We start from the raw sequence: 12,038 nt of genomic DNA, 5'->3' as shown, positions 1-12,038 counted from the left end.
TCTCAAAAATAAACATTTAAAAAAAATTTTTTTTTAACAAATTAGGCGCAGTAAGAGATTAAACAGCAATAACTCCGAACAAATCGAACAATTAAAACAATACACTGTAACATAAGTTCTGTGAACGTAGTGTCTCTCTCGCCCTCAAAACACCGTGTTGCTTCGTACTCACCCCTCTGGAGGTGACGTGCGATGACGAAATGCCTCCTGAGGAGCTGGAGTGAGGCCAGTGACGTGCATCCTGACGTAGCATGTGATGCAGATTTCTGCTGCTATTGGCTTCCGGCAGATTCGACAGGAGGAGGATGGGCTGCTTCAAGGGGCCCTTGACCGCGCCATACCGAAACCGCAGAAGCGAAACTGCAGGTAGAGGGAGGCCGCTATTCTAGCCTATTGTTCGAAACTCAGAGGCAAGAGGGAGAAATTGTAATACCTTTCTTTTGGACTGCTTTTGCTGTTACTGAAGTTTATTCACAAAGATCACGTGTAGGGGGTTGGTGGAATGCTTTTCCTGGAGCCTCAGTTCCAAGCAGCTAAGTAGCGGGCGTTCCTTTAGAGTCAATCCAGCGCACGATGACCTTGATGACCTTCTTTCTCCCACGCGCCCTCCTGAGGCACCCCACCCCCCACCCTCATCACCACCCAATCCACATAATCTTCTTGTTGCAGCCTCCTGCTTTCCCAGGTAGCTCTCTTGGGCAGGACTTATATAAGGCTCCAGACGGCGCCATGCCTGTGTTGGCCCCCTGTGATCAACAGGAAATACTCAGGAATCCTTGGCCTTGAGGTTCCCAAGGCAGCAGCAGGTGCCTGACTCCTGGTTAGTGAACCTACTTCTCACCCTCTCCATTTCCCAGGAAGGTTCAGACCCCACTCCAAATACTCTCCAACTTCAGCAGACACCTGAGCTCTCAGAATGACCACATTGAAGCTCCTTTCTCTAACTTTGGGCAGGCGAGGGGCAGATGTGGAGAAAGGGCAATGGTGTGAATTCCCCTCTTCTCGCTACACTCTGATACCCCTTTTCTGCGGATTTTTTTAAAATTACTGTAATGTATATAAAACATAAAATATGCCATTTTTAGGCATACAGTTAAATTACATTCATATTGTTGTACAATCATCACCACCGTCCATCTCCAGAACTGTTTTACCTTCCCAAACTGAAACTCTGTACCCATGAAACGATAACTCCCTACCCCCTTGCCCCTCAACCCCTAGCAACCACCATTCTATTTTCTATCAATTTGACAACTCTAGATACCTCTTATAAGTGGTGTCATACAATATCTGTCCTTTGTGACTGGCTTATTTCACTTAGCATAATGCCTTCCAGGTTCATCCATGTTGTAACATGTGTCAGAATTTCCTTCCTTTTTAAGGCTGAATAATACTTCATTGTACCGGCATACCACATTTTTTTATCCATTCGAATATTGATGGACACTTGGGTTGCTTCCCCCCTTTTGTCTGTTACGAATAATGTTGCGATGAACATAGGTATATAGATATTTCTTCTGATTCTCCTTTTATATCCTTGATCTTTTCTAAATTCTGCCCATGTCGACTCAGTCTCACATTTATTTTGGTATTTGATGTCCATTACATCAGTGCCTCAGTCAAAATTGAGACAGGAAGAAACCCATTTTAACATTCTGCTAGCATGAGACCCAACGGTAATCTTAGGCGCTATTGAAATTCCTGTAACTTTAATTTTACCAGACAGGTTTTGTCTCTCAGTGGTGGTTTTCCCTCAGATGCTCCTGATTTCATTTTCTAGTGAAGGTTTGGATACAGACTGGTCTCAGTAAGCACTTCAAAATGTAATCCAAATGTGAACATGTGACTCCACGATTCCACTCTTAAGTATATACCTGGGAGAAAAGAAAATGTGTCCACACAAAAACTTGTAGACAAATGTTCATAGCAGGATTATTCAGAATAGTCGAAAATTGGAAACAACCCAAATGTCCACCAACTAACTGATCGGTAGATGGACAAAATGTGGTATATCCAGTCAATGAAATATTACTCAGCAATAAAAACGATGAAGTAGTGATCTAAGCTATGACACAGACAGGCATCCAAAACATTATACTAAGTGAAAGAAGACAAATGAAAAAGCTGACATATTCTAGGATTCCATTTATACAAAATGTCTAGAAACGGCAAATCGATGGAGACAGAAAGTAAATTAGTGGTTGCCAGGAGCAACAGGGAGTGACCACAAATGAGACAGAAGGCTTCTTTCTGGCGTGATGAAAATGTTCTAAAATTAGATTGTGGTGATGATTGCACAACTCTGTAATGTCACTAAAAATCATTTACTTAAAATGGGTGAATTTTGTGATATATCAATTACACCTCAATGAAGCTCTTTCTTAAAAATAGAATGCAAATATTTAACAAGCATAGTTCCTGACATAATTAAAACACAATCTTAATTAATTATTGCACAGAATTAATGGCTGAAAATTTCTATGGCACGTTGCTCATAGTGGCTCTCTGACATTTAGACTATAGGATTCTTTGCTTTTGCTTATGTGTATTTTATAAACGTTCTCCATTGACCATATGACTTTCCTAACAACAAAAGCTGTGTGTCTGTTTTAAATTAAAAGCAGGGGTGGGGCACCTGGGTGGCTCAGTCAGTTAAGCGTCCAACTCTTGGTTTCGGCTCAGGTCATCATCTCTCGGTTTCTTTGTGGGGTCGAGCCCCACGTCAGGCTCTGTGCTGGCAGTGCAGAGCCTGCGTGGAATTCTCTCTCTCTGCCCCTTCTCCTTTTTCACTGTCTCTGTGTCTCTCTCTAAATAAATAAGTAAACTTTAAATTAATAATTTATTAACTCATTAAGAGCATGGGTGAATTTATTTACTTTTTTACTTACTTATTGCAGTGGGGGGGGGGGTGCTTTTCAAATTAGACAAAAACCCACAACACTAAAGGCACTCTACCAAATTTGCCATATAAAATGTTAACATTTTTCTGTGTCACAAAAACCAAACCCAAACATAACCAATAACTAAACACAAAGTTAAAACACAGAGGACAAATTGTGGAAAGCATTTGCAAATACAATGACTGACAAAAGATAATTTTCTTTATTTACAAAGCCTAGCCAAATTAGTAATAAAAAAGTTGAACCCAGTGGAAAAATAAGCAAAGAATATGAACAAGCAATTCACAGAAAAACAAATAACTGCCATTTCTTTATATAAAAAGATGTTCAGGGGCGCCTGGGTGGCTCAGTTGGTTAAGCATCGGACTTCAACTCAGGTCATGATCTTGCAGTTGGTGGGTTCAAGCCCTGCATTGGGCTCTATACTGACAGCTTGGAGCCTGGAGCCCACTTCAGAATCTGTGTCTCTCTCTCTCTCTCTCTCTCTCTCTCTCTCTCTCTCTCTGGTCCTCCCCCACTCACGCTCTGTCTCTCTCTGTCTCTCAAAAAATAAACATTAAAAAATAAATAAATAAAGTATGAGACCTAGATGTGCCAATAGGGAAATATCCCTAAGGAAGATGAGGTGAAAAAGAGAAGAGTAAAAATACATATTGTGTAAATGTTAAAACACACACACATACATATTTGGGGGAACATAAAAATGCTTATCTTTGGAAAAGAGGGACAAAGGTACTGCTGGGAAGGAAGGCTATGTACTTTTCATTTCTAACTTTCTATGTTGTTTTGCGTATTTCAAATCTGTGCCTGCATTTTTTTTTTTTTAATGCCCAGAGAGGTTAGCTAGACGATGGGGTTATGAACCATTTTTGCTTTCTTTTTTACTTTTCCATATTACAAATAACTTTAAGGGCTTTTGTTATTTGAACAGGTTATTATTTCCGGCTGCACCTCCCGTCGCAGACGTGCCAGATGCAATCAAAGAGGATACCAGATGCAGCCAGGGTGCAGCCGCAGCACGTACGTGGGAGCCGTCCTGAGCGTCCCTTCTCCCGCCCCCGGGTCCCCAGCCACTAACCTCTCCCCCGCCCCGCGCGCCGGCCTCGCTGCGCACCCCCGCCCGAGGTCGAACGTGGACAGGCTGTGCGCACGCGCGAGGGAGGGGCGCGCGGCGGCGGGGAGGTGGGGGGGACCCGCCTGGGACCCCCGATGGCAGGGGAGCACCGCGTTCGAGGGGCCCGCGAGGCCGCTAGCGATTCCCTCACCAGGCTCACTTAGAAGCTTCTTTAGGGGCGCCTGGGTGGCTCAGTCGGTTAAGCGTCCGACTTCGGCTGGGGTCATGATCTCACAGTCCGTGAGATCGAGCCTCGCATCGGGCTCTGTGGTGACAGCTCGGAGCCTGGAGCCTGCTTCACATTCTGTGTCTCCCTCTCTCTGCCCCCTCCCTGCTCATGCTGTGTCTTTCTCTGTCTCAAAAATAAATAAACATTAAGAAAAAAAAATAAAATAAAAATAGAAGCTTCTTTAGCCATTCTTCCAGGGATTTCCCTTCCCACGCCAGAATGCCTTACCTACCTACGCCCACTCCCCAACGGATACGCCCCTAATATAATAAACAGGTGCGGAGATGATGGGGCCCTTTTATTTTGTCTGTGTCTCCAAATGAGCACGTGTCACTTTTGTGATCATAAAAATCTGTTGAAAAGGATCGATAAACCACGGATATAGGCCTGTGTGAAGGCATGATGTCTACTGGATTCTAGAGAATTTCCCGTCAGGGTAACTGACCTTCTCTCCGTGCACGGAACGGAGAAGGGGGGAAACACAAAGAGGTGACAGGTGAGGGACTCTTGAAGGCCTGGCCCCACCTTTCTTGGGTGGCAGGGTTGGGGCAGAGGGACAGAAAGGAGGGGCAGCAGGCAGCTTCGGGGAAGGGAAGGCAACAAAGGAGAACAGCTGCTGTGTGCATGCTTTGAGGTCTAAACTATATTCTCCCAGTCTTGTCTTTAATCTTTATAGAATTTGCCATGTATCAGCTGTCCTCTCCATCCTGCTGATTTTAGAATTTTCTCACACTGTATCAATATGCGTACATTCACACAGGAAGCCAGAATAGGTGCGGTGACACTACCTCTCGTGCCAGGCACTAGATGGCAGAAGTTGGCAGGAAACCTTTGCAGTCACAGCCTCACTTCGCAAACTGCCAACTGAGGGAAACGTCCACATGAGTGTGGCCCCTGTGGCTTAAGTGTCTCAAACCCTATCACCCAGTTGCTCTTCTACTGAAGTGCTGACTCAGGATAGGAAGGAAACACACACACAGACACACACACACTCTTTGTTAATTTCCATTTGGGCCTCATTGGACGACTAATGCACGGGTTCTTTGAGATCCACTGGATTCCCCCAGGTGTTGTCCGGGGCGGGGGTCTCGCCTCGTGACTCTCTTGGTTTGGCTGTGTGCTTCTGAGCAGTATTTGCCTCTGTACAGGATGAATTCTCTCCATTTCAGCTCTGAGAACCAGAGTTTATTCAGGATGGAGGCTGTATGCAAAGGAGGAGGGGGGAAACTGGGGCACAAAGAGAGGAAGCTGGTCCCCATTCTTTAGCTTGCTCCCCGTTCCGGCCTCCTTTTAACACAAAGGCAGGCAGTGCTGGCAGACGTTGGAGGGTCTGTACTGAGGCCTTTCACTTCCTGGTTCCAGGATGAACTCTCCAAGCCTTTATCAGGATTTGTCCAACGACCTCTTGTGCTCGTCTTTTGACCCGATGCTTGCTCTTCTCTGATGTGGGTCCCTCACTGCAGTGTCCCCAGTCTTGGTCATGCCTCCTCCTCAGTCATCTTCCAGAGACTGTCCCGTGGGCTACTGGTGCCCACCATGACTGTTCCCACAGAATCTTTTGACAGTTCAACTGTCACCATTTCAGTTAACCCCCTTGAACATCACACCACCTTTGGGACATAATAATTCAAACAATCGGGCTTCTTTTGAGTGTCCCCACCAACTCTCGACATCATAATGGCTCCAGGAGATCCCACCATCTGCTGTTAGTCAGTAAACCCCTATGTTCCTGTTGGGGAATTCAGAACAAGACTAGCTTTCAAAAAGACAAGCATGGGGGCACCTGGGTGGTCCAGTTAAGCGTCTGATTTTGGCTCAGGTCATGGTCTCATGGTTAGTTGAGTTCAAGCCCCATGTCGGGCTCTCTGCTGTCAGCACAGAGCCCGCTTCAGATCCTCTGTCCCCCTTTCTCTGCCCCTCCCCCACTCATGCTCACTCTCACTCTCTCTCTCAAATTAAAAAAAAGAACATTAAAAAAGAACATTAAAAGAACATTTAAAAAAAGAACGATTCCTTCAAAGAAATGCTAAAATATACATGTATATTTTAAATATACATATATAAGATGTACATATATGATAATGTATATTTTAAAATATACATGTATAAAATATACATATATAAGATATATGTGATATATTTGCCCATATATATCATTTTCTAGATATGTGTCATATATATATGATAAGTTGTAATTAAACAACCATGTTTGAAAAGACTACTGTGGTATATGTTAGCTAAAAACTGCCCAGAGATATAGACCATTAACTGATTGGGTCTTCAGTTAACAGGGCTCCAAAGATGCCACGATCACTTGGATGAAGCGCTCGAATGTGACCATCAATATGAATGATGGCCGCCCTCCATGTTAATGAACAGGTATTTAAGTTTCTACGAGACCAAAGAACCAGCGGGGCAGTCGTTGACAGGTTGCCACAGTGGCTCTGAGCAGAGTAGTGTGCTGACCGTCCTGACCGAGATCTCCTGCGGTGGAAGAGAACGACTGGAAGTTTTCCCTGGGAGTAAGTACGAAGAAGAGTCAGGAAAAGATTCTTTCCTGGGGTTTCTGAGCGAAGGCTTTGTGTACTGAGGGAAACCAGGAGAAGTCTACTTTCATTATGGTGCTTTCTTGCTCAAAATCATTGGCTTCCCATTGCCTAAAGCAGCATTTCCGAAGCAAGTTCCACACAATTGCTTTTTAAAGAACTTTAATGCCTCTAATGTGTTCACATGCCCTGTAAATTCCCAAGAGGAGTACACAGAATCTAGTGTTTCCCAAACAAATTTGCTCTTGGAATCTTGTTTTCATGGAACATCTCAGAGGAACACATTTTTAGAAACGCTGGTCCACGCGATAAAGTCACGTTCTGGCATTCCAGGTGTGTGTGCTGCTTTCCTGCTTGTCCTGTTCTCCACTCCTCCAGGCTCCCAGCTCCTAACTAAAGGCTTGGAAAATTGTAAATTCTATAATCAGTCCCCATGGTCTTTCCTACATCACTCGTCCCCGCCTGCATTTCCCCCTTTCCCTTCCTGCCTCCCAGTATGACTCCCCATCCTCCCCTCCACCCCACAATGCAGTTAGTCTTAAACTCCAGTATGCGTGAGATCCCCCCTTGTTAAATGCAGATTCCTTGGCCCCACATCCAGACACTGATTTAGTAAGTTGCACTTCTAACAAGCTCCCAGGTGACACTGATACTGCCTGCCCAACGACCTCACTTTGAGGAGCATGGCCTTAGAGATAGAATCTCCCTCTGCAGAAAGGCCTCCTTTCCCACTCGCCTTGGAATTTTTAAATACTTACCAGGCCCCGGATGGTAGTCGACTTTTTCTCGAATGTGTTTTATTTCCCCACAAATCCGTAAGGATCTTGGGAGAAGGAACAATGACTTGTTCTTTTTTTTTTCTAGTTGTCTAGTTCAGTATTTTGGCTATTGTTCAGTATTGACTAGTCCAGTATTGTTGACCACGAACCACAAATGAAGGTTGGCCTCCTGTGAGACACGCACTTGGGCACTGAGGCTGTCTGTAGTGGTTGTCAGGGGCTGTGTGAGTCCATAACCCCCTGCTCCAGACAACTGCCCCCTTCTCTCTCCAACCGGGGCCTCGATTGGCTGGATTCATGCATCTATTCCTGGCCTTCACAGTGATGCGAGCTCCCTGGGAAAAGGCAACAGCCTGGTCCATCATCAAATTAGTTTCTTGCTTTGGACACCTGTATTTGTGTTGCCCAGACCCTTGCACAGGTATTTTGCGCCTTTGCCATATATCCTGGACCCTCGTGCTTGCTCTTCTACTTACTTCCTCCCTTGAGCTCCTGCAGGATCTCTGTCCTCTGAACACTGGCGTTAGCTTTTGGAATGTTCTTGTAATCCTAACCCTTGTATTCACATCTTTTGTGGCATCTTTCTCATGTTCTGACATCATGCCACATATTCGGTCATTAACTCAGAATTTTCCCTGGCTTTCTGATAGCTGTATTTGTTCATCCTCATTCATTCATTCATTCATTCATTCTCACTCTCTCTCTCTCTCTCTCTCTGTCTCTCGCTCTCTCTCACTCCCCACCCCACTCCCATCCATTCCTCACTCCTAGCTGACTCCAGGAGACGGACTAACACAGACGTGGTTCTCAGCCTGACTTTCAAATCCCAATCACTTTGTCCTGATTCCTACAATGTACACAAACTTAACCACATGCAATTACCTAGAAAAGTCTGGATTTCCCTCCATTTTAATAAAATTCTGCCTCTTGCCACTTGGAGGTACCTCTGGGTGCCAGAGGTAGCTAGAGTGAAAACTACGCAACACCGCATCCTCCGTGCTTGACGCTACAGGTTATATAAAGAATAAACCAGCCTTCAAAGACCTTATAATTTAGAAGGAGAGGCAAGACAGATAACCACAAAGAATGCGATACATTCCATGAACAAAATACAAACCAGGCAGTGAAAAAAATTCAAAAGAAGAAATTTTACGGATGGAATTGTGGTTCCTCCCCAACTCCATCCCCAACAAGATTGATATGTTGAAATTCTACACCCTAATACCGAAGAGTGTCACCTTATTTAGAAATAGGGTCTTTGCAGATGTAATTAGTTAAGGCGAGGTCCTACTGGAGTAAGCTGGACTCTATCCAATATGACTAGTATCCTTAGAAAGGGGGAAATTTGAAGACAGACATGCATGGAAGAAGAAGGCCATGAGAAGATAAAGACAGAGATTGGGGATGATGCTTCTACTTCCCAAGAAACACCAAAGCTTGCCAGGATGCCATCAGGGCCAGGAGAAAGGCATGGAACAGATTCTTCCTCACAGCCCTCAGAAAGAATCAACCCTGCTGACAGCTTGATCTTGGGTTTGTAGCCTCCAGATCTGGAAGACAATGAATTCCAGTTGAAGCTTCTTGTCTTCTGGTACTTGATGGCAAACCAAGGAAACAAGATTTCTTGTCACAGGCTATTAAGAAAGATTTCATTAGAAATGAAGATGATAAGGGGCACCTGGGTGGCTCAGTCAGTTAAGCATCAGACTCTTGACTTTGGCTCAGGTCATGATCTTAGGGTCGTGGGATCAAGCCCCAAATCAGATTCCTTCTCTCTCGCTTTCTGTCTCTCTCTCTTTCTGCCCTCTTCCCTGCTTGCACTCTCTCTCTCTAGAAAGTTTTTTTTTTTTTAATGAAGATGATAAAATTTAAGCTCAGCCTCAAAGAAAGGGCATTCAAAGAGAAGGAAAGAGCATTCAGAAAAATAGAAGGTAGAAAAACATTGAGCGTACTTGGGAACTTGAGATTAGCTTAGAACCTACAGAGGGTCAAGGAGAACAGGCAGAGAACATTAGAGAAAGAGGAGGAGAGCCATTTGTCGATATGAGTATACAAAGTTTGAAAAAATATATATCGAATTATGAAAATTTTTCCTGTAATTCTATATATAAGGTTCCCAGCTATGTATGCCCTGTAAATAAAATCTTATTTCTTATACAGAATAGAATATAGTTGCTGAACCCAGCTTTAAACATTTTACTACTGAATTTCAGACTTGAACATTCACAATTTACAGCCACTGAATGGAAGTTGTGGTATCAGAATTAAAATTTAGGCCTTATGTGTAAAAAGGAGATAATTTCAGAACAGTTTCCCTACTCACATATCAATGATATTTACAGCTTCTAATTCCATTTTAAGGGTTAACACTTGGAAACACAACACTAGGATCAGTTCTGGGATGGATGTCAAAGGGCCCGGATTCAAGGAAAGAGATCATTTCAATCTAGCTTTTTAAAAGTGGCAAAGCCACTTCCCCCAGTGCCTCCATTTCATTTCTAAAAATAGAGCAACATTTCCATTTTTTTTTTTTACCTCTCAAAAATGAGATGAGATAAAGAGATGTTCAAACAGGGATATATATACGTTTTGCTCAATTTCCTTGCAGTAGAATGAAAAGGATAGACTATATAATCTCTAATATCCCTTCCAGTATTAACATCCTAACCAGCAAAAGTGAAGAATTGAAACCCAGACACAAGCTTACAGCAGTAGAAATGGTGTGTGTGTGTGTGTGTGTGTTGGGGGGAGTGAGGGGTATGTATATACACATACACATCCATATCTATATTTGTGCCATTAGATGGCAGCCAGAAGCTAAGTCATAGCAAAGTTGTCTTCAGCTGTTTCTGCTGTCAGAAAAATTTCCCTTGGCTTTTTCTTTTTCTTTTTTTAATGTTTATTTATTTATTTGGAGAGAGAGAGAGAGTGGGAGGGGCAGAGAGAGAGAGAGAGAGAGAGAATCCCAAGCAGGCTCCACACCATCAGCACAGAGCCCAATGTGGGCCTTGAACCCACAAACCGTAAGATTGTGACCTGAGCCGAAATCAAGGGTCAGATGCTCAGCTGACTGAGCCACCCTGGTGCCCCTGACTTTTTCTTTTTTTTTTTTTTTTTTTTTTTTTTTTAATTTTTTTTTTCAACATTTTTTATTTATTTTTGGGACAGAGAGAGACAGAGCATGAACGGGGGAGGGGCAGAGAGAGAGGGAGACACAGAATCGGAAACAGGCTCCAGGCTCCGAGCCATCGGCCCAGAGCCTGACGCGGGGCTCGAACTCACGGACCGCGAGATCGTGACCTGGCTGAAGTCGGACGCTTAACCGACTGCGCCACCCAGGCGCCCCTGACTTTTTCTTTTTAACGTAGTCTCCACAGGGTTCTCAATCTCCCTCTCTCCCTCTCCCCTAACTTAAAGACCACCTTTTCATTAAATTATGGAATATGTCAAATGTTCACAAACCCATCACACACAAGTTCAGCAAGATTTTTCATACTTCCTTCAACTATCCCCCCATCTTTCTCTCTTCCTGTCTCCCTTTCCAATGAATTTTAAAGCAAACCCCAGACATCGTGTAGTTTCACTCCTTACACTTAGATGTACCCATCTAAAAAATATATGCTTATTCTTACATAATCAGAATGCCATTATGAAACTTAAAATTAATTTCTTGGGAGTCAGATCATGTCTCTTTTCAATGTTTTGAAGTAAGAATAATGGCAATATTTTACATAACTTACAATTTAACAAGAAATGATACTTGAATAATAAACCAGAGGTTTCTGATATAGCTTGCTATAAAAATGGCTTTAGAAAAGTATACATTGCAATTAGAAGTTGGAAGGCCTGAGGACTGTCTTCCCATGGATTTTATTCCATCTCAACACTGTTCTATGCTTCAGTTCCAATAACCCCAGAACGATGCTGTTACCTGAAAGGGCTCTGCTGAAGATTAAAGAAATAGCATCTGTTAATCTCATTATGTCCATTGAGGCAGGATGAGGCTGGGTGCTGGTAAATGGAGCAGATAAATAAATGTGAGGCATATACACTTTTTTTTTTCAATGTTGAAAAGTAATCACAGAGAACCTTGTCTCCTTCGGCGCACGTACTGATACTTCAGAGCACGTGTGACACATGGAAATCCTATTAAGCAGGATAGGGTGGACTTAGGTAGGAAAGTCATGCCAGAAACTACCTCTAAGTAACCCTGGGAAGATGCCTACGGCTCTGGGAAGAGACATATAAATACATGTCCATGTCATTTAGATCTTAGATTTCTGGGGAACAAGGATTTAGAAGAGGGAGTCGGGTTGATTGATAATTATTCCAGAAAAAAAAAACAACAATTCAAGTTGTCAGTAAATAGCAAAAACATTCATATTACCCACCTATTCTGCTTTCAGCAATTTATCCTAAAGGAAGAAACATAGATATAGGCAAAGATGCATTTATAAGGTCATTTGTATT

The 12,038-nt window shown here is 43.4% G+C and overlaps 2 long non-coding RNA genes across 3 annotated transcripts; one reads left to right on the top strand and one right to left on the bottom strand.

Annotated features, from left to right (window-relative positions):
- Positions 1-376: 376 nt before the first annotated feature.
- On the top strand, positions 377-7,121 carry LOC131492528 (uncharacterized). Of its 2 annotated transcripts, XR_009252095.1 has the most exons (4): positions 377-493; positions 670-820; positions 3,832-4,519; positions 6,528-7,121. It is a non-coding gene; the product is annotated as an uncharacterized LOC131492528 (long non-coding RNA). The 2 variants fall into 2 exon arrangements; XR_009252094.1 differs by lacking the exon at positions 6,528-7,121 and having other exon boundaries at positions 3,832-4,531.
- On the bottom strand, positions 6,935-10,654 carry LOC131492527 (uncharacterized). The gene is made up of 2 exons (XR_009252093.1): positions 7,548-10,654; positions 6,935-7,189 (listed from the first exon to the last, which is right to left on the bottom strand). It is a non-coding gene; the product is annotated as an uncharacterized LOC131492527 (long non-coding RNA).
- Between the last annotated feature and the right edge of the window lie 1,384 nt (positions 10,655-12,038).

The sequence above is a fragment of the Neofelis nebulosa genome, chromosome 13 (assembly GCF_028018385.1).
Source record: "Neofelis nebulosa isolate mNeoNeb1 chromosome 13, mNeoNeb1.pri, whole genome shotgun sequence".
In the NCBI taxonomy this organism is placed as follows: domain Eukaryota; kingdom Metazoa; phylum Chordata; class Mammalia; order Carnivora; family Felidae; genus Neofelis; species Neofelis nebulosa.
This window is presented reverse-complemented; position numbering and strand designations above follow the sequence as displayed.